Genomic DNA, 26,486 nt, shown 5'->3' with positions numbered 1-26,486 from the left:
CCTGCTGAAATCATCCAGTCTTCTCTGCCTGCCCTTTTCCCTGCCCACTTTGACTTGATAAAAGTGAAGCCAAATTGTCTTAATCTTAACATTTCATATTTCCAGGCAGTATGACTGTGGAAATACAATTTCTGTGACCTTTTGTCAGGTGCCTGCAGTGCTTCCAATATAAATTCCCTGCTCTGAGGAAGGTCAGTATGTGCATGATGGGGAAAAATCTATCAGAGTGGGCACGTCCGTTGGGGCACCACAGAAAGTCTGTGCCACCTGCTGGCTGCGAGCATCCAGGAGATGTCAGTATTTCTGTCCTCTGCCCAGGGAGCCGCTCCTGTTCCTGGGGCAGGGTGAAGGTGGGCTGCTGCATGCTGTGAAGGCTGCAGTGGGATACAGCTCAAGCTAACAGGAGGAGGAGGGATATGAGAACATAGATGGGGCAAAAGGTCCAGACAGGAGCTAACATGAGTAGGCTTAAGAAGCAGGAATGGTGGAGGCTCACGCCTTTTTCAGAACAGTCCTTGTCTTTGCCTTTGCCTGCACAGACCTTCCTCGCCTGTTCTCCCATCTTTCCAAGGCAGCCCCCCTGGCAGCCCCGCTCCCAGCCCCACAGTAACCCATGAAGGCTGGAAGGGTGCTGGGGTGCTGCCCTAGCCCTTCTGAACCTCCTTGCTCTGTCCTCCTCTAGAAAGGGCAGATGGCTGTCCTCTGAGAGGTGCTTAGCTAGCCAGCAGCACGATTAAATACTTTGCTCCTCGGGATTCAGCCAGAGGGCTAGGTTTTGGACACTCCTGCTTCTGCTAAAGAACAAAAAGAAACTTTTGCTTCGTCTATTCTCATATTGGAGGGTACGGCTTTGATGTAGGTGGTATTTCTCTCCATTCCAGTAATGAGTAATGTAAAAGATGAGTGTTTTCATGGGGGAAATTTATTTATTTATTTATTCCTGCTCCACATTAACAATTACAGTATTTTCCTTTAAGGGATGTATTTGACAACCAATTTTAAAAATATGCCTTTCTAAATATAACAATAACTCATAAAATTAATAACAGAAGAAAGTACGCTAGGGAGGGATGATTCTGTGTGTACTGTTTCTTATGCGTCTTCCCAATTCACCTGTACTAATTCCTGACGGAGACAAGATGCAGCACTAGGCAATTTGCTGGGGCCATTAAGAACATAAAAATCCTAGTATATAGGATAGTTAAGCAATCTTCCATTATGCACTTCCTGTAGCTAAGAGCAATACAGGCATTTTTATTTTTATTTTTTAAATTTTATTATTTTTTTTAAAACTACTAAAGCTGCATCGTTCTTTTGAATAAAACGCGAGTAGGAAAACTTCATTGGCTTGGATTATGCCATTTCCTGCAGAATGAAACACAAGTACACAAGTCAAGTTATGTCAGTGAATAATAGTCTAAAGGTTTTGAACAAATGTGGAACATTATTCTTCTTAATTTGAAAGAAAAGCAAAGAAAAAGCACAAAGCTCTTTGTTTCTGTAATGAAATTGCCATCAGAACAAATACATTACAGGTACAAAAAGCAGAATTCAAAAGCAGTAGTTGTCTGTGTGCTATTAAGACATGGAAACAGTATGTTTTCAGCTGAGTGACCATACTTCTTTATGATCCATTAGGCAAGCAGAACTTAAAGTTCATTCCAGCCTACATGTAATTCCAGTAAATAAAACAAAACATGATGTCAAAGCTGAGGAATCACTGATGGCCTTAGCCCAGCACAGGAACAAACTAGAATGGGACTGACAGGAACAGAGCAATATTGCTTTAGACCTCAAAGATATTTAATTTGAGTAAAAGTCTTCTTTTTTTTTTTTGAGAACATTTTGAATGGCAGTATGATTCATTGGTTACCCTGTACAAGCACTATGCTGTACTGCAAGAGAAATGCTATCAGGCTTTCAGTACCACAAGCTGGTCTGAGTAGACTCAGAACTGAGCTGCAGGGAACGTGTGCTTGAGATCCAGGAATAAGTGCTGGATTTGAAACTATAAATAGCATACTTGTAAAGTGACCAAATCTTAGTGGAAGAGCAATGTCGGAAATGAGTATCTCCTATAATGACACTAGTTATACAATGTACCCTACTGGTATTAACCTGTGCACTCTTTTCTTTAAATATAGTTTTGCTCAGAATCACAGAAAATAAGTTAGGGATCAGAAAGTCCACCTCATTTTTTCCTCCCTTGTTTAAAGCTGTAAAACCATTCCTGACAGATCCCCAGTGAGTTCTGAAAAACTTGCAGAGGAAGAAGTTCCACATAATCCCTGAGCAATTTCCTCAGCTACTTAACTGCCCCTCTCATTAGAAGCTTTTCTGGCTGCCTAATGTAAACCCGCATTGCTGCAAGTCTAGCCAATACTACTTGACTCATTCACAGTAGAGATGAGAAAAGTTTATTCCTTTTTTTTTTTTTTCTTCCCCCACCAGCTTTTTAAGCTTTTCATCATGTTCCCGCATAGGTTTCTTTTCTCTTGACTAATCAAATCACATTTTTATGTTTCCTCATAGACCAAACTTACTGCATCTCTAATTCCTATGGGCTCGTCTTTCTGAAGTGTAACGTTCACCACTGGAAACATACGACCTCCCGGGGAGGCCATAGCAGTGCTGAGTAGAGCAGAATGCTTACTTCCTGTGATTCACTTCAAACAACTCAACTTTTTATCTTTCAGTATGAGGGCTTTTGGTAGAACTATTTAATTATGACTAGTCTGTAAACAACCATTACCCACATTCTGTTTTACATTCATATTACTTGAGGTTGATTGCTGTTTAACTGATTTTGTGCATATGATTGTCTCTGTTTCTTATGGACACAGAGACATAAGACTTTATCATTTGTTTTTCTGATGGTTTCTCCCATTACTCAAGATAATGTTTCATTCTCATCTTCCTCCTCCAGTAACCTTACAGCCCCTTCCCAGATGGTATCTCTTGCACATTTAATAAATAATCTTTTGTTCAGGTCCCTAATTAAAATATTTAAGATTATGGAACCCATAAAAATTTCCTATACCATTTAACTCATCCTTTAATTTTTAACCTCTTGAAAATTTTCTCCAATTGTCTATCCATTTTGTGGTGTACTTCTGGAGGAAGTCAAGTGAATGTCCTGTTACACAGGGTCAATAGTCTTATTAAACTGGAGATATATGCTTTCACCAAACCACAAGATTTTTTGTCATGTCATAGAAATTGAATTGGGGTTCAACATGATTTCTTTTTTACAAACCCATACTGACTATTGTTTATCTTTTTGGTATCTTCTAGGTGGTAAGTAGAGTTTTTTTTTTTTTTCTTTTCTTTTCTTTGATATTTCTTTGAGAATTGAAGTTAGGTTGATTTCAGTAGCTTTTAGACTTAATCTATTTGGGATGTTTTTATTTTCCCCTGGGAATGAAACACTTCCTGATGTTATGATTACTGTCTCCCAAACTGCCTTCTTCCTCCATGTTCACAATGAGTTTTTGAAAGGTGTTCAGAATTGAAGTCGCTGTCCTTCAGATGCTGTCTTAAATTCCTGGATGTAAAGCTGTCCAGCCTTGTCCTGCTGTCTCATTCTCTTTCTTCAGTGGGTCTGCAGCCATGTATTTATGGCTCTGACCAGGTGTGGCTGTTGTGCTGGGCTATAGACTGAAGATCATTGTCTCACCCCATTTCTTGTCTCCCTTTTCCTCAAACCCAGAGCCTGTTTTCACCTCTGCTCAGGTGTCATCTGCAACACAACATTTTTTTTTTAATTATTATTTTTTTGGACAGAAAAGTGGAAGACACATTCTGTGGAAACCTAGACCAAGATATAGTCTGAGAATTTTTGCTCCGCAAGATAGAAAACATTTTGATGAAACAGAACTCCCCAGTTTGCTTCTTCCTGTCGGGGTCTTTCCAACTTGAATTTTTGCTTCAAATGTTGTTTCAGGTTCAGGTCATGAAAGAGTTTAAATGCATGTTCTCAAAACTATCTGAAAAGACATTGAAGACAGACTAGATTAGCATTCAGAAGGCAATGTGTAACATCATAAATCAAGTTGTAACATGGTTTTTTTTCAAAGATAATATAGAGCCTGGGGGGGGGGGGGATTTATTTATTTATTTATTTATAATCAGGAAACTATCAATTCAGATCCATTAACATGGTTATTTCTTTAGACCTAATAGTGTGGGAAACATGGATCTAGTAGTAAAAAGCCCAAATCCCACCTCTCACCCACAAAAAAAAAAAATAAAAAAAAATCTGGAAATATGTCATTTTAAAATGCTGGAAAACAATGAACAAACATGTAATAATAGTAAGAGATAGCCATGACTGACTACTGACTATCAGATAGAAAATTTACCTTCTTTGTCTGTTATAATGTCATAGTATGAGAGAGCATCTCTTTACAGAGAATATCATTATTCTGTTCTGTTTTCAGACTTCAAAAAGCCTTACTAAGTTGATTTGTACTAAAACTCCCCCAAAGAGAATACATATAAACAGATACAATTTATTTTAATTGTGTTTTCTGAAGGGTGGCTTAGTCTATAAACTTATGGGAAATACCTTTAGGAATTCTCTGTAATTTTAAGTATTACAAACAGTAAAATTTCATATTGGAAGGATGATAAATGCTTCTTTGTTACAACATTATAGATTACTGTGTTAAAGCAAAGAAAGTAAAATATGGTTTTAAGAACAAAACAATGAAAACAAAATTTAACAGAACTTGTGGTCTAGACATATTCAACTCCTCATTGTAAAATGTGAGCATAATATACACAGCAGGTCTGATTATTATTTTTATGTAGTAACTGATTTAACTCAGAATATAGCCAAGAAAAATACATTTTCTGTGCAAGGTATCTGCTTTCTGCAGAATATAGGCAAATATATTACAAATAGATTTACATATTATATATACATATAAATATATGTACATACATGCACATACGTATATATTACACACTTATATACAGTTTTCAAATAGCAGAATCTTCCTGACATTAAAAAAATCAGTTTTCAAGTAGTCAGCAAAAACTTTATCAGTTGCAAAAATTGTAGCATTCTATATAATGCTTTAAGAAAGAGAAATAAAAGTGTATCATCTCCCATTTCAGATCCTGCAGCAGTGCTGTGTCCCATGCAAGTTACAACCATTCAACTACTGGTGCACTACTTACATGGGAGAAGAAGGCAGCTGGGACCATGATCTAGAGTGCGTAATAGAAACTTGAGCTATGACTCTTGTTGTGATGACATTGTTGAACACAAATTTTTGTGGTCTCTAGAAAAATAAATAAATAAATAAATAAATAAATGGTTCTAATGTACAGTAGAATTAACAAGAGCTGGTTGTAACTGATGAAGAATACAATGTAAAATATCCACTGACATTATGGCATGAAGCAAATATACTTCATTACTGAAAAAAAGAGGTCATTGCAGTGGTAATTTAAAACAAGCTAACATGCAGGAAAACCTCTGGGAGCTGTTGAGCCCTCATTGATGCCAAGGTCAAAGATAAGGGCTATACTTAGTAGGTATACATCAAAAGAACAAATTGCTGCAGCCACTTACAGTGGTTTCTGAATAACTATTAACACCACTGGGATATGGGTCAAAACAACTAACATTTTGAGCACTTCAGATATCTATTATGTTACTAAGCATGTCTTAGACTTCTAAGAGCCTAACTCAAAGCATACTTGGGATTTAGAGGAAGATCAAGCAGGAATATGAATCAGTGACCTAGTGGTTAGAGCTCTTTAATAAGTAAGGGTGAGCCTTTGGACACCTAGAGCCTTTAATAAGTAAGGGTGAGCCTTGCACACAGGTCAAGCTTCTGTGGTTGTTACTATTTCTTGTTTTTCATTCACTGCTAATATGAAATGTATCCTAGGGAAAGGACTGAGGATCCTTTTTTCCTGCTCCATCTCCCTAGTATCATTACCACCTACTTTTGACAGAAAGCTCTCCAGGACAGGATCTGCAGTTAGGAGTGAAGACGTCCAGCTGCCATCCTGAGCAAAGAATGTGGCACTCAGCAACTCCTCAAGGCTCACCATAAACCACCTCTTTTCATCCAAGGACCCCAACAAGAAGCTTAAAGCACGCACGTCTCCTTCCAAGCCAAACATGCCAACATACTTGCACTCCAGGAGGGTCAGGTAGCTAAAAGTTAGGTGCTGAAAAGTGTTAATGCCTGAATCCTGAGTTTAACAGGGGGGAAACATATCATTTACAGAATTTGCTCAAGTGCTGTAGGTAGTGGAAAAGCATTGGTTTGTTGCATGCTGTAAAGGCAGCATCTCAATTTTACAAGCAATGTTAATTGGGAAACCTTTAGGGAAAAAGGCTGAATTGTGATTAAAAAAAATCACTGAAGGATAAGTAATTGAATTTATTTTACTGAAATCAATAAAAAGACCTTTAACTAATTGCAGGGCTTTGATACAAGCCCTTACAGTGATTACAAGCTGTGACTAATACTGTGTCTTCCCAAAATGCAGAGGCACAGCAAGGATTTTTCTGAGAAATCATGGAGGTAAATAAAGGGAGAAAGCAGTAATATACACAAGGGACCAAAACAGAATTTCAGTTGGATTGGTTTGGAGTTAGACTCCAAAACTGATGCTGAAAATATATTTTTTTAAGTTGCTACTGGACACTGAAGGCACCTACAAAAATAAATACTTCTACTTCAATGGTCAAACCAAACTGCTAAACACTAATTAGCCACCTGAAGGTCTGTTTCTGGTCACTTGCAGTATCAGCTTTGCTGGCAGGACTCAGGGGCCAAGTACCTAGATCCTGCATCTCTCCTTGCTCCATACCAGTAGAGAAGGGGCTCTCCACCACAGCCCATCAGGTCATCAATCTCTGAGCTGCCACCAGACCCCCTCCCCCCGGCCATTGCACACATGCATAGACAGAACTGTGATTCACGTCCAAGTGAGGCATTAAGTTGGTCTTGCTTTAAGAGTAAATTATGACTTTCTGTCCAAACAGTTTGGACAGCATATGAGAAACAAGCAATCCCAAAACCCAGTCCTTATTTCTACTATTTTACTATCTTATATGGTGTCTTTTTAAGTCAGTGGCCAGTGAAATAGTTTCAAGAGAAGCAACCAGCATCTGCTAAAGCCTGATGATAAAAGAGATGGGAAATTGTAGTGTTTCATTTTTTGTATATAAAAGATTATCAGTTTCCAACATCCTTCAAAATTTGTAAGTATGTACAGTCTAAGTAACTGTGTTAGAGTTGATCCCTCTTTTTTACTTCTTTTTTATTATTGTGATTTTTTATTTTTTAAAAAGAATTTGTAGGCATGAGAGGCTTATTTTAGCATGAGCTTACACTTGAATGCAGGAAAATAACTTTGTTATTAGACTTATCTAAAACTTCAGTAATCCTTTCTGGCTAGTGGTTGTTCGTTTTCATTCAGACCATCTTCTGTCTCGAGGTAACTTTCTTTTCCCATTCACTGAATAGAGAGCTTATATCACAGTTTAGGATCCTATACTAAACATTTAAAGAGTAATTCAAAATTTGATTTTTTTTTCCTTTAGCTTCTGGCAGCAAATATTTAATTTATAAATTGTTAAGAGAAAACTAGTTAATCAGTTTGATATTCTAGTTGTCCAAAAAAGAACCCTAACAGATCTTTCTGATAAACAGTTTTCTATTTTTATTGCATCCTTAATGGCATTTTACTGTCAAAGAAATCTGGGAGATTACATTGCACTGAAAAATAATTGCTTGATTTTCTGTCCTAAAATATGTCTCTCATATTGGCATCTGAGCAGTTACTAATAGCATGAAAGGATTCATTATCTGACAGCCCATTGCCAAAAGTGGATGAGTGTAGAAACCTGGATGGTATTCATTAGTTTGCTGCGTGACCTTCAAAAGACACTGGAAATCTTGTGTGTATGACTTCTCTTCTGTAAAACAGGATCATTTATATTTTTACATGATTGCAGAAAGCTTGAAGAGGGACTTTTTCAGGAGTCATTTTTTCCTTGTTGTCACTTCTTGAAGGTAGAGCAGAAAGTCTTGCTGGTACCAGGTCTGAGCAAGGAGGAGAGACCCTGTTGACTCTTTAAGGCTTCCTGGACTTTCCAAGGCACAATGGGAGGATGATTTGTGAAAAAATTTTGGGGAAGAATTTTTTGTGATGCTTTGTGAAGATATTTTTTAACCTCGTCTTTTTTTTTTTTTAAATCTGTGAACTTCCATTGCTTTATATAACATAGGGGAAACTTCATATTTCATAGGGATTGTACGAAGACGAGTTTAATAATGCTGGTGAGGTGCTTTTATATACCTATGTCTGTGGTTTAAAATTTGATTATAACTGTCAAAAGTAACATGAGTGGAATGGAGCAGAGCAGGGTGAGAGTGTAGAAAGAATGGCAGAGCTACAGAGAAATGTTATTTAATACAATAGATGAAGGAATATTTTCTGACCTGCTCAGCTCAGGGAGATGTGGGCATCTTGCTTACCTCATGCTGAATGCTTCTCATGGCTTAATCTAGTTCAGTCAAGATGTAACACCCCAGACTGTGTTTGGGGAATTGAGGGAAGAAATGCTTTTAGAAATTTCTCTGTACTCATTCTGAGTGTCAGTTCTGATGCCTTTTTTCCTACCACCATATGCATCTTCTGTTTGTCAAATCAACAACGGAGCACTGTTATCCAAGCTCAGGAACATTTCAGGTGTTCCAGGGCAGGCTTACAAAGTGAAGGTGGAAATTGCAAAAGAGAGTGGAAAAAGGTGATCAGTCATAGGACTGGCTGAGCAGCAACTCTTCATCAGCAAAAGGGCAATGCAGTAATGGTCCTCCTGTTAGCATGGTTCAGCAAGACTCTTTAGAATATGGCACCAGAACATGGTTGCACCGGCAAAGGCTCAGATGCTGAGCATGCAGCTGACACTGCTGACTCCCATTAGACTTGCGCAAAGGATACTGAAAAGGATATTAGAATGATCTCTAACAGCAATCCAGCATCAAAGAGGCTCCCATTCTTTGTGTCCACACTCACTGGAAGGGAAGAAAGTGAGCCATTAGTAATGGGACAAAAAAGAATGGATAGGGAATGGAAATGTCATTCATTTCAAGCTAAAATTGAATTTTTGGATCATTTTGTTTCATCTCTGTTTCATTTAAAGCTTTGATTAACCAGGCCTGGCTTTTGTTTAATAGAGACCAGAATAACATTGGCTTTGTAACTAATTTATGCTTATCACTGGCAAGGCAAATGATTTGATATGGTCTCTTAAGTCCAGGTCTTTACATGCACTGATAAAATAAATGCTTATGCAGATTTCATCCTACATGTTCCCACACTGTCAAATTCTGATTACTTCATCTGGATATCCACTCTGACCCTATTGACTGATACATCTTACAAATGGAAGAGATACATCCAAAGAAAATGTAAACATCATCACCCCATGTCTCTGTATTTTCCACCCCACCACCCAAACAAAACAAAATGAAACAAAACAAACAAACAAAACAAAAAACAGCAACAACAACAACAAAAATTCTATTTATTCAAAGGCTGCAAAGATTTTAGGTGAAATTATATTTCTGTTGAAGGCAATGTCAAACATCCCACCAAGTTCAATCAGGTCAGGATTTCACTGTCTGGTTTTATAAAATTGAATAATAAAAGAATGGGGCATATGGATATATAAAGTGATCAAATCACAGAAGGTGAACTATGCACTGTGTGAGCTGGGCTTTTATAACACAAGAAATAGGGTCTGAGATACTGAGAGTTGCAAATCTAAAGCTGATGAAAGGGGAGTGTTTTTATCCTGTGCATAGTCACTTCAGGAACAATGCGTCACAATCTTCACATCTCTGAATGAAGGGCTGAGAGTCAGCATTAGCGGTTGCATAAAATCAGGCTTGAATTACAAAATGAGAACATGAAGGTATAATCCTCCACAGATAGGGAACAGTCCACAAATAGGAAACAACAGGGAATAATCATTACAAATATCCATCATCAATAAAAAAAAGATGAAAAACAAAAATAGATGAGCTTTGGAAAAATGCTTTGATGTAATCATACATTTCTGAAATCCAGGGAAGTAAGAGTAATCATAACATATTCTCATAGACCACTCTTGGTTGCCATCTTTCCTCAAGGAACAGAGTTGCACTATACAGAAGAGATTCCATAGTTTTTGTTGAAAATAAATATTAACAAAGAGATGATACTGTGAATATAGGGTGCATATTGTCTGCACCAGCAGTAGATAAAAGGGTATATAACATTGGGTAAGCTGGTGTTTCCCAACATGGGCAGAAACTGCACTCTGTGCCCTAAACATAACTAAACCATAACTAATGTGTTTTCTCAAGGCTGGGTTGAGTTGTGGATTCCAGAGGCCTTTGCCTGAAGTCTTATTTGGATTTACTCAAGGCTGCATTAAGCTGTGGATTCCAGGAGCCTTTTCCTGAAGTCTTGGATTTACTCAAGGCTGGATTGAGCTGTGGATTGCAGACACCTTTGCCAGAAGTCTTATTTGAAGAACTGGTGAGCCTTCTACTTTCTGGAAATAGCTGAGATCCCTTGTATAGTACAGCCGCTTAAAGAAAAACAAAACAAAAAAACCAAATGAACAAACAAAACCCCCACAAAATTTGAGGCAAGCAAAAAGTTAAGTCCTTAATTAAAAACTTAGAACAGGATAGGAGTGAGGGAATGGGGGCTGGAGTAGATGACCTGATATCCCTTCCAACATGAAGGGATGATCCTATGAAAACACAAGAGGATAAAAGCTCAGAAAAGCATCAGATCTCAGCCTCCTGTCCTCATTGTAGTATGGGATTTCTCTGATCACTTTCCTGGCTTCAAGGGGCAAGCTCAATAGTACTGCTCCTTATTGAATATCTCTAGAATGTCCTTATTAATCTGCTAACTAGGGGTTATCTGTATTTTTGCCTTGGCTTAGATATCTGACACCTGTGAATATTTTAATGTATCACTCTTGATTTTATCTGAAAATCAGTAAGATTCTCCTCTTCCTAATGCAGATTTCTCTACACATCTATGCCTAGTAAATCAACTGAGTTACAAACCCAGATTTCCAATATTTTGCTAATTACGTATTGCTAAGGTATGTTTTTTTCTTCACAGCTGTCTGCCAGTTTTTACAGAGACTATTAATAGCATATGAATTCATATCTTCCCTTTTAAAGGGCATCCTGTCACAATATGTTATTGGTCTCCAGATCAGAAATATGTTAATAAATTCACGATATTAAAAGCCAGAGCAGTCTGGGAAAAAATGATTAGAAAAAAAAAATCAGAACTTTTTCATGAAAAATTCCACATTGTTTTACTAACAGCTTGAAAATAGCATCATTTTTCAAGCATTCTAATGCAGAAAAGGCTGAGGACACATAGTAATGTGTCAGTCACCCTAATCAGTGATCACCACTACTGAATAACAACTCACACACAATTTTCTCTTTCCATTCTTGCTGGATTTATTTCATTCAGTCAGAAGAATAAAAAAGGTGATGACTTTACCTTTGTTTCACTTGGATTTAGCAACTGAGGTATTTGTCCAAATTGAGTACTCTAATGTTTTTTTCCTGCTATATGTCATTCTGCAAACAAGATACGAGTTTATTTAAAGACCATGGACCAGATCCTGGAGCCCACTGAGTCTGTAATAGCAGGTTTATTATGTAACTGATTCAGCTTTGATTTAAGTTCAGAATGTTTAGCTTTTAATTGCACAGAAATCTATAAGGCGGGAGATGAGGGAAAAGAATCACTGTGATTCACCTAGGGACTTTGTTAGAGAGTCATTTGGGGATCTTTCCTACACAAAATTAACCTTGCAAACATGAATTGATTTAATCTACTGGCTAAAGGAAAAAGAGTAGCACCTGAGCTATATTTGTGCCGTAATTGATTTTGCATCTCTTTCTATACCTCCCTTCAACATCTTGCATCACATCTACAGAACTACTTGTTAGCTTTTCATAAAATGTCTGATGCTTATTTTAACAAAATCTATGAAAAATAACTGAATTGAATTACTTTCCTTAGTGAAACTAAGAATTAAAATCTAAATATTATTCTTTTTGCATTTTGAATAAAATTGGTCCTAGGAAGAGAAGTTACTCTTGCGCCGGCAGATTCTAAAGTCCTTTTTATCACACCAGAAAATCAAGCTCCTTGAAACTGCACGGTTTTTTTTTGTCAGTGACATAAAGAAAAATCAAATCGATGAGCAGTGAGTAATTCTATGAGAAAAAATAGCTTGGGCAAGTAAGAAAAGGCTGGTCAAATCTTAATAGGTGTATATCTGACAATTCAGGTCTATGGAGCCACTATTTTTAATCTGAGAATCGCCTTATCAAATTACAGAGAACACTGAAGAGAAATTCAGTAATCAAAGTTTCCAACCATGGTCACTTTGCTGTTTAAAGAAAGAAAATGCTAATGAAGACCCAAATCAAGAGTAGATGATAAAAGTGGCTTATTTGGCTACAGTCTCATTTGGGTACTTCTGCTTTAAGTGCTTTGATGGGGAATATTCCTTCAGGATGGTTCCCTCCTGAAATAGGATTAAATTACTTATTTAATAAATTAATGGTGAGTGTTATCTTACTGTATTACAGATAGTAAAATTTGGGCCATATAATTTTATTTAAGGGTTGGGAATATCTGCTTAGAATATTTATGGAAGACTTGAGTGAATTTGTAAAGTGGATAAGTGTACTGATCTTATCTGAATTTATGAAATTGATATAAGTATGAAAAAGCTTACAAAAACTCCATAATTGAGATTGTTAAAGATAGGCTAACCATTTACATAAAGAAATTAAAATCTGGATGAAATTCCTCTCTTTAAGAGTAGCATGAATCAGTTCATGCACCCCTTCCTAAAACAAGTAGTAGAAAAAAAAAAAAAAATTTAGTACCTTAAACCATAACAGATAAGGCTATTTTTAGTCCAGAATATTCTGGAGCTGTACAATAAAGTCAGATGAGACGGACACATATTTTTTTTTTATAAATCTAACTTTGTATGACTTAAGTCATGACCCAAATGTATCGTTTTGTCTTTTAATACTCTCACAATAAATAAATTAATTTAATTAAAATTGACTAAGTCATTAACATCTCTATAAGAAAAAAAGTAAGTTTCATATCTTGTCAGAGATTCAAAACTTTATCTTATCCCCTTTGCCTGAAATAGATATCTGATGTAGGTCCTGTTTCAGTCAGTTTGGCATTACCCTGGTGGCTTAGGAGATGTCATTGCTGGTTGGTTGACAGCTGACAAAATATTGCTAATTCTTAGAGTAACCATTTGCAATGCATTATAATGTGTAGTGACAAAAAATAAAATTCTTTTGTGCAAGCCATGCTTTTGAATAACCAGTGCTGACAAACATCTTTTTGTAAATATAGAATGATGTAAAACAGTAGAGAAAGATTAAGGCAAAACAGTAACTACAAAAGCTACTTTCTGTGTCTTTATAAATATATTTGGGAGTATTTATGGCCAAGAATGTTAACTCTTTTGAAACCTTAATTTTGAGTAAGATAAATCAAAAGGTAGACAAAATACTTGTCCCATGTCATTTCATAACATAAATAAATCAAATCCCATTAATATAAGTACCAAGTATTATCTCCCAGAATGTTTAGCATCACGGGTACAAACAGCAATAGAATCATAGAATGATTTGGGTTGGAAGGGGCCTTACAGGTCATCTAATTCCATCCCCTCTGCCATGGGCAGGGACACCTCCCACCAGACCAGGTTGCCCAAAGCCCCATCCTGCCTGGCCTTAAACACTTCCAGGGATGGGGCATCCACAGCTTCTCTGGGCAACCTGTGCCAGTGCCTCACCACCCTCATAGTTAAGAATTTCTTCCTAATATCTAATCTAAATCTCCCCTCTTTTAGCTTAAAACCATTACCCGTTTTCCTATCACTACACCCCCTGACAAAGAGTCCCTCCCCAGCTTTACTGTAGGCACTCATTAAGTATGGGAAGGCTACTATAAGGTCTCCCTGGACCCTTCTCTTCTCCATGCTGAATGATCCCAACTCCCTCAGCCTCTCTTCATAGGAGAGGAAGTCCTCTTTTTAGGACTCTTGTATGGCTGCTAGTAACTGCCTCAGTTCATTAGGCAGTGTCTCTACCCATGACATATATGACATGCACACAGCAGTAGCTTTCCAGAAACTCAATATCAATTGCAGATTGAAGTCCCATATAAGAGTTCATTTTGAAACTATTTTAATGGAGATATCAAAACTGTAACTTCACTGAAGTGAGAAAACTGTTAAGACAAATAGAACAAAACTAAACTTTCTCTTCACCATTTGCACTAGGCCTTTATCTAGCTTCCCATGCAGAATGTCTTTTGCATTCACAAGTTATATATATGCATTTTAATGGCACAGCCTCTTCCATTTTAGTTTAAGGTACATAAGGCACGTTTCTCTGGAGAGAGAAAAGACACCTTGTAATTTTTTTCTCAATTGAGTGTCTTCTAGATAATTTATCATTATTATCTGAAGATATTCATATTATTATCAAGAAGACAGCAGTTTTTAAAGGAGATATTAAAATGTCTTTGACATTCATGCAGCAGTGGGTTTTGCAACAGTGAGAAGCTGGTCTGTTCCAAATTGTACAGCAATTCTGTAGGGAGCCAGTGTGGCCCCCTCCTTGCTCCAAGTCTCATGCTCAGTGCTTGTTCCTGTGTTGCCTGAAGTTGACAGTGAAAGAAGCTAAGTATATATGAAGACCTGCTAATTTCTCTCAGTTTAAATGCTTTGTTACATATGATATGAAATATAAAACATAGAAAATTAGACTATTAAAATAAAAAAATAATAAAATAAAATAAATAATAAATAACAAATAATAAAATAAACGATATAAAATTAGAAAACAGACTCACATCTTTCAGTCAGTGTTCGTTTTGCCTTTTCTTCCTTATATCGTAACCACCTTTTTTCCACCCATGCTTTCTAATGGTTACCTGAAGACTCCCTGATAAAGCAGTAAGTATGATTCTAAATGGTGGTGGTGGATGTACTCTGTTTTACTCAGTATACACTTTTTGAAGTTTAATGAATTTTCAGTTATATATGCCAAAATTATAGGATTTTACTTACATACAGATATTTTTTAATTGTCTTTATTGATGTTTTCAAGCTTTTGATAATGATTATTGCATCACTTCTTAAGAGTCAGGTCTTCTGTGTTCCTCTCAAAGTTAATATTCTCTGCTTTCTTGTTTATAATTATAATTTTTTGCTTTTAATCCTTTTTCTGTGTATTAGTTCCACTGAAACCTGACCAATTCTGTCCTGCTTTGATGATTTTTATAGCTCTTCATTTCCTTTTAATTTTGCCACACTATATGATGTGAGATACTGTCTTCTAAACTACATAATAAAAGCACAGCTATTTAACAGTTTTCTGATATTAATAATAACTGCATTCATTCAATATGTTTTGAAACATATCTATGAAGTTATTAATTATATAACGAAGTATAAAGCTAAAATTTGTTTCAGATGAGATTGCATCATCACGGGGCTTAAAATGAATGGAAACCTGTGTAGATTTCATGGGTCTCAATGAAACAAACCACTAATCTTAATTTAATCTAAACACTTAATCCTTACTTTTTTTTTTTTCCTTTTAAATGACTATTTTTCTATTCTCTTCTGCAAAGAGTGGAACTTTATTCTCTGAGTTGCTGTCTCCACTGATCTGACACAAAACCTTTTCCACGTTGTTCTGTTTTTGCTTTTTGTTTGATTGTTTGGTTGATTTGTTTATTTCTTTAGCCATTTTCACAGGAAAAAAAGGTGAATTTGGGCAAATACAAGGGAGTTAGTTGCTTTTTTGTAGTTTTCTCCACAAAAAAAAATGTGGAGACAACTCACTGAGAGGGCACAATTATCCCTGAAGCATGGACAGAGAACTTATTACTTTTTCTTTTTCTTTTTTTTTTTTTTACTTCTACTGTAACTGATGTCATGATAAAAGAGCTTCATTTTTTTTTCTTTGATATAACCATTAGATGACTATTTTCATGTAAGTCACTTTTTACGTTTGAGGTGAAAAGTTATTAATATCAAAACCTTTGTAAGCTGTCTGGATGTGTCTAAAATTATAAATACTATCTTCAACTTGTATCCATGTTGAAGAGCAGAACTGAATCAAGAATTGTTTCAGGCTATGGAAATAGCTGGAAGCTTCATTTTCAGACTCATATTCTCCTGTATCTTTCTACCTGTTAGAATCTAGAGCCTCTTAGGGATTTAATCGTTCAACCTTTTGGAGCGAGTTCATGCAAGAGTTGAAGCTAGCTCTCTGTATAATCTACATCAGATATTTGTGAAGTATATCGCATGTGAAATCTGAGCATGATGTTCTGCAGACTTCACAGGCTCACACAAAGTGTTCTAGGTCTGTATAAGTATCCAAACTCTAAATATTTACTTCATCTGATATCTGAATTTTTGGGGTGGGCTACTACTAATTCTACCTCCCTGTTTTCTTTTTTATGTGTCCTTTTTTCAAGACTCTTCCTTATTTTGGCTCTTCTGTTTAATTATATGTGGAAAGAAAGATCAGTCTTACAAAAATCCCTTTCTTACCTGGACTTCCCAGGCTCCACATCCTTCTTAGTCAGTTCATTCAAGTATTTTCTGGTAGCAATTTATACAGTGCAGTGAGCATAGGTGAATTACTTGTTTCTAAGGATCTGCCAGTCATTACTGCCTTAAAGTGAATCTGCTCTCTCTTTCCCTTACAGTTGCCCTTTTTCTCATGTACATTGCATTTCAGGTGTTTATACATTTAAAGGCCAAACTGTGCCTTGACACAACAGTTTATACAACCCTGGGCAGTGAGATCATATACTCTGACACATTTACAACTGCTTGCCCGACGCACAAGAGAATGACGGCAAAAACAGTAACTAATTTAAGGAAAATCCTGCATTAAAAAAAAAATAAAAAAAATCATTACAAAGTGCAGACAATTTGCCACTGGTATTTAGCTCACTCACAGGGAGCATTTAGCTGAAAGGCAGCAGTGCTGACTGTTGATTGACACCATGTCTTTGCTACAGACAGCAGGACCCCATGAAGCACAGGTGACCTATCCTGAAAGAAGATTATACCACAGCATAAAAATCTACCATTCCACCTGCAGAAGCAGAGGGGATGTCAAAGTAATCTACATTTTTAACTTTTGTTTATGTTCAGTGCTGTGCAGGCTGCAAGATGAGATATTACCTGAAATTCCCGTGGCAGACGGCAAAGCATAATGAAAAATCAAAACACTGAACAAGGGATTGGGCAGAAAAAAAGGCTGTGAGTGCCAGCTTTCCATTTGGAACAAAGCTAAGCACAGCTGGGGAGCTGACAGGAATTATTCACACCTTCCAGACCCATCCAATAGGTGTGCACAGCACACGAAGTGGAGATAGGAGGATGTATGTGACAGCATGAAAATGCTACTGAATGAGCAGCGGTTGCAGCCTGTATTGCCTATCCACACTCAGGAGACCAATACCCATTCTTTGCAAATAAGATGCATTTTCAACTCAGAGAGTTTTAAGGATTGAAATGTCTTTGTGTTCTTATGTATAACACCAAGGGCTATCAAAACAATATAATTGAGAAATTTGTGTGGTTTTCACTTAAATAACTCACTCATTTTTAAGAGCCTTTCTTAATTTCTAGGCAAAGTAAAGCAGCGACCATGTACTGAAAGTCATTCTTACATGTGCTTTGCTGCTTAGCTAAGTGTCGTGTCTCATTAACTGTTAAGATTTTAACATTTTAGTTAATGTGCAACTGAGGGTGCAATGACAACTTTTCTCAATTCTGTTCTCAATACTGTTCTCAATAGTATCCCTTCTATATTTTTACGTAATGTATTTTTTCCTAATCCAACTTTTTTTTTTTTTTAATTTTTATTTTTTGATTAAATGGATTCATCAGATTAAAGTTTAAACTGATTAGTCTACATTTTTGTACTCTATGTCTGTAGACACATTTCAGGCATTGCATTGATGAACTTCTAGTCTACCTGATTTCCTCCAAACGTTTCTGCCATCAAGTGTCTTGATATTGGAACCAAAAGCTGTGCACTTTCTTTGAGTAACCCTGGAGAAGTGAAGAGGTCTGTCTCAAAAAAGTAAACTAATAATGAATATATGAGAGATGAAGATATTTCTATCTTTCAAGGAGGCTGATGCCATTTTCTAAGTTTCCAAACTTTGAATGCTTTTCTTCAGAATTCTTGAAGAACGCTTTTCTTCAAAAGAGTAATAATAATTTGTGACTTTCTAAGATGTTCTTGGTAAGTACTTGAGCAGGATCAATGAAGAACATGATTCAGAATCTAAATGCGTTATGTTTTACTAATCATTTGGGTGCACATTCTTGGGACTTATATTTGCCTTTGTATATCTATTTTCCTTTATATATCAGCAAAAGACAAGAATGGAAGAGGACAAAAGTAGACAAAGAGAAGAAGAGAAAAATCAATACAGAAAGAAGATGCTATAATGTCCAGAGAAACAGAGCAACTTAGAGTTCATTGTTATAAGGAAAGTGAGAATATTATTATTTTTATGACCTGTTCCACACACCATATTTTCTAAAAATTAAGGAACAATCTGGAAGAAGAAAAAAAAAAAAAAAAGAAAAAAAAAAGATGAGTTGAAGATTTGGGGAAAAAAAATAAACAACAGAAAAACCACCACCACAACAACAAAATACAAACAACAGAAGGTTTACAGAATGGTTTCTTACACATTAAGCACTTTCTGTTGCAGATAGATGACAATAATAAATGAGTGAGATTACAAGCAGAAAAAACAGTTTTTGAGATTCATAAATAGCCCAGGACCTAATGAATATTCTTTCATGTTTGGTGGCCTGGTGGCCTACATCAATAACAGCTGCATTGTTTCAGTCACGCTGTACTGAAAAACAGAAATTTGTTTTGTGTGCAACTTCTGTATGTTGCTCTGATTTGTGCTCTTGCATCTCCAAGAAGCCACTGCATTTTAGATCCTTAAGTGCATCTGGTTGTTTTACAGAAAGACATATGTAAAACAAAGGCAGGCCTGTAGGTTGGTTTTTTTCCCAGTTAGTTTATTATCAAACCTGACAAGCATGGAAAGATAAACAGCATTTTTTTAGAGGGTGAAAGGATATGCAAAAACAAATTTGTACAGAATTAACATTCTGACAATCAACAAATGAAAAGAAAAATAAATTGAGAGCAAGCATAAAAAGCTTGATGTTCTTTTAACATCAGGATACTAAGGAAAATAAAATAAAAAATAAAATAAAATAAAATAAAATAAAATAAAATAAAATAAAATAAAATAAAATAAAATAAAATAAAATAAAATAAAATAAAATATTGGTCATTCCAAATATTAGTATCCAGGAAAAAAATATTGTATTTCTAAATATAACTGAATTATTTCTCTGAGGTATCAACCTGACTGATGATCCGTACAAAACCTCATGGTGACATTTTCATTAAACCTTTTATCATCAATTCAATCATACTTCAGAAAGTTATATGGATTTCATTTTTCTTTCTTTTTCTTTCTTTTTTTTTTAAATGAAATTGTACTTATTATTTCATTTTTAAGAATGCCTATCTGAAGTGGAATTATCCTTTCAAAACCACACTTTTAATGCTATGTTATTTTATTTGTCTGTTTTCTCATGGCGCTAATAAATGGTACATCAATAAGCAGTAATTCACAATAATATCAAAATCTTGATAGATTTTATTTTAAACTTAAAAGGGAAGATGTTACTACTGATTGAAAATGCTTATTTTCTAGAACTGAATGTCTACTTTATTTACTTTAATAAAACACTATGGCTCTTCAAACAAAAGAACATGAGCTCAAAATATACTGATTATAAGAACAATAAGTTTAGGTACTTTTTTTTTTTTTTTTTAATAGTGAAAACAATTCAGCATCTATCTTACCTCCTTCAGCATAAATGGAGTACTCATGCTGTGTAGCACTAAATACCTGTTTTATCAGTCTGGTCTCTCTTTCTGTCAATACAGTTTATGTAAAAAAAAAAAAAAAAAATCAGTTATTGAGTAAGAGCAGAAGTTTTATATTCTCTAAAATGCTCCTACTCTGCTATTCACTGAAAAGTGATGGATAATCAGGCTGTCAGTTTAGGGATCTAAACTGAAGTGCTTAATGTAGGCACTGCAAATGCTTCCTATCTTCAACCAGTATTTACCCAAAATCATCAAGAAAATTAGAAATAAAGTTATGTATAATTATATTATGCCATAGTATAGTCTGGGATATAGAATGATGTATTGAGTTAGATTGCTGCTGGTACAACGTGTCACTATTTGATGAAATTTCATGCGGTAGTAGATGTCTCGTACAGCAGCAATGTTTATATGCAATAAAACATTGCAATAGTAATTAATAGACCATAAATACTTTTCAAGGATTCTATACTCTTGTGATGTTGAATTTCTCTTTTCCCCTGAAATGAAATATCTTCAGAAACTCTTTGTGAAAAGCTTTTTTGTTGTGGGCTAGCCAGCTGCCCACCCAGCTGCTCTCTCAATCCCCTTCCTCAATGGGACAGGGGGAGAAAATGGGGTGAGAAATCTTGTGAGTTGAGATAAAGACAAGGAGATTGCTCACCAGTTACTGTCACGAGCAAAACAGAATCAACTTGGGGAAAAATAATTTAACTTACTGCCAATTAAAATGAATTAGAGTACTAAGAAACGAGAAACCAATCATTAAAATGCCTTTCCTCCATCCTTTCCCAGTCTCAACTTCCATCCTTCACACTTGACTCCTCTACCTCCCCTCGCCCCAAGCCGCACAGGAAGATGGCGAATTGGGGTTGTGATCAGTTTGTCGTTTCATCGCCGCCACTCCTTCCTCTTCACTCTTTTTCCCTACTCCATCTGGGGTTCTTCACATAGGCTGAAGTCCTTCAGGATAAACCTGCTCCAGCGTGGGCTCCTTCACAGGTACCTGCTCCTGGAACACATCCTCCCCTTCTCTCACCTTGTTGCTCACAGGGCTGCTTCTCACACTTTCTTTCCTCACTCATTCTGTGCAGTGTTCTACCCTTTCTTTAATACATTCCCCAGAGTTGCCACCATCTTGGCAGCCGGGCCCAGCCATGCCCTGCAGTGGGGCCATTGGAGCCATTTGGAAGCAGTCGTCTCCAGCATGGGGCAGCCCCAGCCTTTCCTCAGAGAGGCCATCCCACAGCCACCTGCTGCCAGCACCCAGACACCTGCACCAGATACAATTTTATAGGAATAAAACCAGATTTTGCGTGGTTAATAGTGTCAGAAAAGTGAAAAAAAATAGCAGGATTTCAGAAGTTTTTATATCACAGAATATCCTGAGTTGGAAAGGACCCTCAAGGATCATTGAGTCTAACTCCTGGCTCCACAAAAAAAACACCCCAAAATCAGACCATGTTTCTGAGAGCGTTGTCCAAATGCTTCTTGAGCTCCGGCAGGCTCAGTGCTGTGATCACTGCCCTGGGGGGCCTGTCCCAGTGCCCGACCACCCTCTCGGGAAGAACCTTTCCCTAACCCCCAGCCTGACCCTCCCCTGTCCCAGCTCCATGCCGTTCCCTCGGGTCCTGTCGCTGTCCCCAGAGAGCAGAGCTCAGCGCCTGCCCCTCCGCTCCCCTCGTGAGGGAGCTGCAGGCCGCCATGAGGCCTCCCCTCAGCCTGCTCTGCTCTGGGCTGAACAAACCAAGGGACCTCAGCTGCTCCTCATACATCTTGCCCTCTAGACACTTCACCATCTTTGTTGCCCTCCATTGGACACTCTCTTTAATAATTTTATGTCCTTCTTATACTGTGGTGCCCAAACCTGCACACAGTACTTGAGATGAGGCCATAACGGTGCAGTAACAATATATAGCAAAGATAAGAAGGCCATGATGTTAAGTCATGTCAACCACAGGTAGCCCTAGCACAACAAAGACTGAAGTATTCTTTTCCATAACATCTGAGAGGCGCTAGGAAAAAAAAATAAATCTAAAGACAGTGCAGGGAAGTCCTGCAGTAGATTCATTTTGTTGTTTAAAACACAATAAAACCTCTGGTACTGCCAGTCAGAAAATAGATGCTCCCCATTCAAAAAAACTGGTGCAGCTATTTAAAATCCTATTAGCACCACAAATGTCTGATTTATAAACTGTTTTATGGCTTTTGATGCTTTACAGGCATGATAAACTTTCAGATGCATTGCTACACATAGTCAATAGTTAATGATGCTTTACCAGGCAAAGGCTACACATTTTTTTTTAAGAGCAGAAATAGTATCTGATGTATCTGGTTCAATACATATATATATATATATATATATATATTTAGTACCTGTGAATGGGTGGTTCTGCTATTCCATATCTTGTTTTAGGCTCCTGATTAGATATGCCAACACAAGTGTTGGTGTGAGGAGCTGGAGAGATGATGTCAAGCCATCTCACACCTTGACTTATTATGCTTTGGTACCATAAATGTAATCTTTACACTGCATTTTCATTTCTGCCTGGATGCAGGACGTTTCTCTGTTAGCTGTTACTCAGTACATGTGCCTGACATCATGGCAGCTTATGTGAAAACATAGAGCATTTCATAAAAGACACGGAACCTTTTTGTTTGTTTGTTTGTTTGTTCCTAATGTGGCACAAGCTTTGGAGACTTTTTGACAGTAGTCTGTTGTTTTGTCAGGAAATAATAAAACCTTTCCAATTTTTTTTGGCATAGCTATCAGTGGCTCAGCAGGTGTGCTCTTTTCATTTTCTGCATAATCAAAGTTAGTCTATTACCTTTGCTACATACTGTTCTTTATACCACAAGGCTGATCTTTATTGACTCATAATTTAGGGAAAAAGAAAATCATTGCTTGTCAAGCATCTCAAATCCATGCTTTGTAACGTGTAATATAAAAGGGTATTGCAGGTATTTCTTTTCAACATGTTTGAAAAATAGAAACCTAACATTAAGGTATTATTAGATTAAATGGCTGTTATTGTTCAAGAAAGCAGTGTTGGCCAATAACTAGCAGGATCTTAGATGTTTCCAGCTGTTTCCTGCCATCATAGCCTCACAGGTTGAACTTGGCCTTGTGTGTTAATGGGTTGTCCACTTGTAAAACTGCTTTTTGTAAGCCTTTATAATCCTGAATGTGATCCCCAGGTAAGTTTTGAGTGCATCTAAGGGTAAACTGGAAAATCCATTGTCATAAATGTTTCTCAGGAGTCATACTCACTAATATTTTCTTGCATATCTAGTGTCATATTAAGGATGCAATGATCTTTAATGATCATTTTCTGCAATGATTGCTGGTTAATATACATTTTAAATCATACTTGTACCTTTCCTGAACAGCAAAAGTGATGGCTAAAGTCAGGCTATCAATATTATTTCTCAATCCCAATTTGAGCAAGTAGCGGCGTTTTGTAGGAGAGGTGTGAAGTCAATTCACAGAATTCATCTCACAAAGCAAATAATTGCTACAAGCATCCAAAACACTGGAAAAATGCTGTAGACATAACTGTCAGATTGCAGAGGAATGGAAATTGTGGATAAGGTGGTTTATCCAAGTTCAGGAATAAACTCAATACTGGGACCAATACTTGTTCAATATTTTCATTAATAGCCTAGATGAATGTAAGGGTTGTACTCGTGGCAAGCTTGTGGACAACCCCCAGCTGGAGGAAGCAGTTGATATGTGGGAGGGCCAAGCTGCTCCTGGGCAGCCCTTGGGACCTGGGCAGACTGAAGAAATGGTCCAACAGGAACCTCATGAAGGTCAACAAGGACTAATGACAAGTCCTACAGGTGGAGAAGAACAACTCACCACACCACAACAGGCTGGGAAGCAGCTCTATGGGGAAGGACTGGGGGTCTCAGTAGGCAACAAGAAGAGCCTGAGCTAGCAGTGAACCGTGAAAGCAGGGACAGCCAACAGCATCCAGGGCTGCATTGGCAGCCATGCAATGATCTTTTCCTTCTGCTCAGCACTCTCTTCGGAACTAACACCTTATTACGATTCTCATCACAATGTCTCTGTAACCTTTAGTGCTTCAGATCTGTGGTATGGACAACAAAGTCACTTTCTGTAGTAGATTTTCCTCCATTTATCTAAATGTTACTTGTTTTGCTGTCTTCATAAATCGTTTCATGAATTCTAATATATTAGCTGAATTTTTATTTTTTTTGCCCCTGTATTATTGCAAAAGCAACCTTGTCACTCTACGTTTAGTCCTGAATTGGGTTATCCCACCTTATATTCAATTTCCTCTTTTCTGCAGTCTGACAGCTATGTCAAGAGACTTTTTTTTCCAGTGTTTCAGCTGCTTGTAGCAATTACTTGCTTTGTGTTTTCTAAAATTACCTTACAACTCCTCTCCTATTATCACCACCTATCATCATCACCTATCATCATCCTAAGCATCACCACCTGCTCAGGTTGGAGGTGATCTCCCATGAACTACTATGTGTAGGCTCAGTCTGGTTGTGGCTCAAGCAACAGGTTCAGGATGAAGTTTGACATATACATATGTAGATAAACTTCACTAACATGTATTCATTGAAAAAGTAACAGTTAACGCTGGTTAAAATGAAAATAAAAAGCTAGGAATTCAGATGAGGTTTAAATATCCTCAGCTGTCTTTCCTTCTAATTATTAACAATGGCTGTTTAGGTGCACCTCTGTTGTACTTCAGTTCACCCCTTTACAGCACAAAACAAATAGTGCCCCATCCCTGTTGGGAAAAGGGAAGAAGAGGCTGGCAGCAGTCCCAGAGCTTCCAGCCATTGGTGGCTTTCTAGAAATTTAGCTGTTACAAGAGTAGGCCATTTAGATGTCATTCAGGTTAGGTTTGAATGATTTTGAGCAGAAATTACTCCCACCAGAACTTCTCAGGATTAAAGGTACAATATAAATATGCTGGCATCTAACTGTATAGCATTGCTATACCTAAAGGGACAATCTAGGCCTAAATACTTTTCTGTTGTTGTTCTGAAAGGCATATGCACTGTAGAAATTAAATTTAACAGCATAGTTAAATTTAACAGCATAGTTGTACAAGTAACTGTACAGCAAAGATGACTACAACTATGGTAATAATTCAAATAAAAAATAAATCTTTTTGAGATTTCTGTTTTCCAGGATACATGACATTTCTTCAGATAGTCACCCAGAGCAATAAAATTTCTCATGTTCAAGTCTTGCTTGATACTGGCTCTTCAGTTCAGTGGAAGCTGCACTCTACCTTTATTTTTGTCATGTATCTCATCATTTTTGTCTTGCAGAACAGTGATTCACTCAGCTGTAGCTGAGCATGTGAAAAGCTTACTACCTAAAACATGCTTTTTAATATTCTATAATTGACACATATTTCAAAAGCACTAGAGATAGTTTTCAAATATTGGAAACAATTACATATTTAGAACACTACAATATTCATTGTACCTTAGAAAAGGTTGCCCCAGGAAAGAACATTTTGGATGCATCAGCCTGTTTTTGATCAGTCCCAAGACAGGAAAAGGGTGAATTCACCAAAGTGGGTAAGTGAGAAGAATATAGATACTGACAATACAGATGCAAAGATGAAGAAACCTAGACTACAAAGCCCATCAATGGAAGATGTTATTTACCACGCACTCAAAACATATTGTCATAATGATTCATACAGATGACAAGTAGTATTGCCTGTTATTTTGCTGACCTTGCTCAGCTGTTCAGCAAGTTTAGAAGCAGTGACCTTGCAGGGAAAAGCTTCAGTTACTCCTGCAACAGGTAGAGCTGTAGAAAGTGCTTCAGAGGCTGCAGGGCCAGAGGGGACCACAGTGATAAGTGAAGCTGAGCACTGGGGAACTCAACACATAGTCCATGAACTCCATCCGCATACCTGAAAACCAGCCCAAAGACTAGCTGACCTCTCCTTGTTCAACAATAAGAGCAGTGGCTTTGGGCTAGATAAGCCCTGATACTGAGTTTAATCTGAGCTTGTTTTGTTGCAGTAGTAAAGAAAGTTAATTTCCTGATCTGGAGACTTTTGAACTGTATCTTCAAGACTGAAGCTGCAGAATAAAATGATGAATAGATAGCCAGAAGTGCAAGTGGATTGTTACAGGGTGGTCAATGTATTGTAAGTATCAGAAAGTTCTCTGCCTGTTGGGAGAGAAGAGGATGGAAGGTGTGTTGTCTGAGGCATGCTAAGGGAGATGCCGAGGCTCACCTAGGGCTGGGCAGCCCTGTGATTCCAAGTTTAGATTCCTGGTGAATGATCTCTGTACAACACGTGATGGTGTTTAGTACCTGGAGGAGATGCTAATGGACGAGGATAAAGGGATTTAAACCAAAAGAGTGTAGATTTAGTTAAGATATAAGGA

General features: G+C 37.1%; 2 long non-coding RNA genes across 2 annotated transcripts; one reads left to right on the top strand and one right to left on the bottom strand.

Annotated features, from left to right (window-relative positions):
* The first annotated feature begins 63 nt into the window (after positions 1 to 63).
* Positions 64 to 22,117, top strand: LOC308192430. The gene is made up of 5 exons (XR_013948810.1): positions 64 to 191; positions 5,122 to 5,219; positions 5,946 to 10,560; positions 18,527 to 19,508; positions 21,596 to 22,117. It is a non-coding gene; the product is annotated as an uncharacterized lncRNA (long non-coding RNA).
* Positions 9,616 to 11,148, bottom strand: LOC308192431. Its single transcript, XR_013948811.1, has 2 exons — positions 10,750 to 11,148; positions 9,616 to 10,612 (listed from the first exon to the last, which is right to left on the bottom strand). It is a non-coding gene; the product is annotated as an uncharacterized lncRNA (long non-coding RNA).
* Positions 22,118 to 26,486: the final 4,369 nt, after the last annotated feature.

The sequence above is a fragment of the Anser brachyrhynchus genome (assembly GCF_964034855.1).
Source record: "Anser brachyrhynchus genome assembly, chromosome: 3".
Taxonomy (NCBI): Eukaryota; Metazoa; Chordata; class Aves; order Anseriformes; family Anatidae; genus Anser; species Anser brachyrhynchus.
The sequence above is the reverse complement of the archived record's forward strand: the minus strand, read 5'-3'. Positions and strand labels throughout refer to the sequence as shown.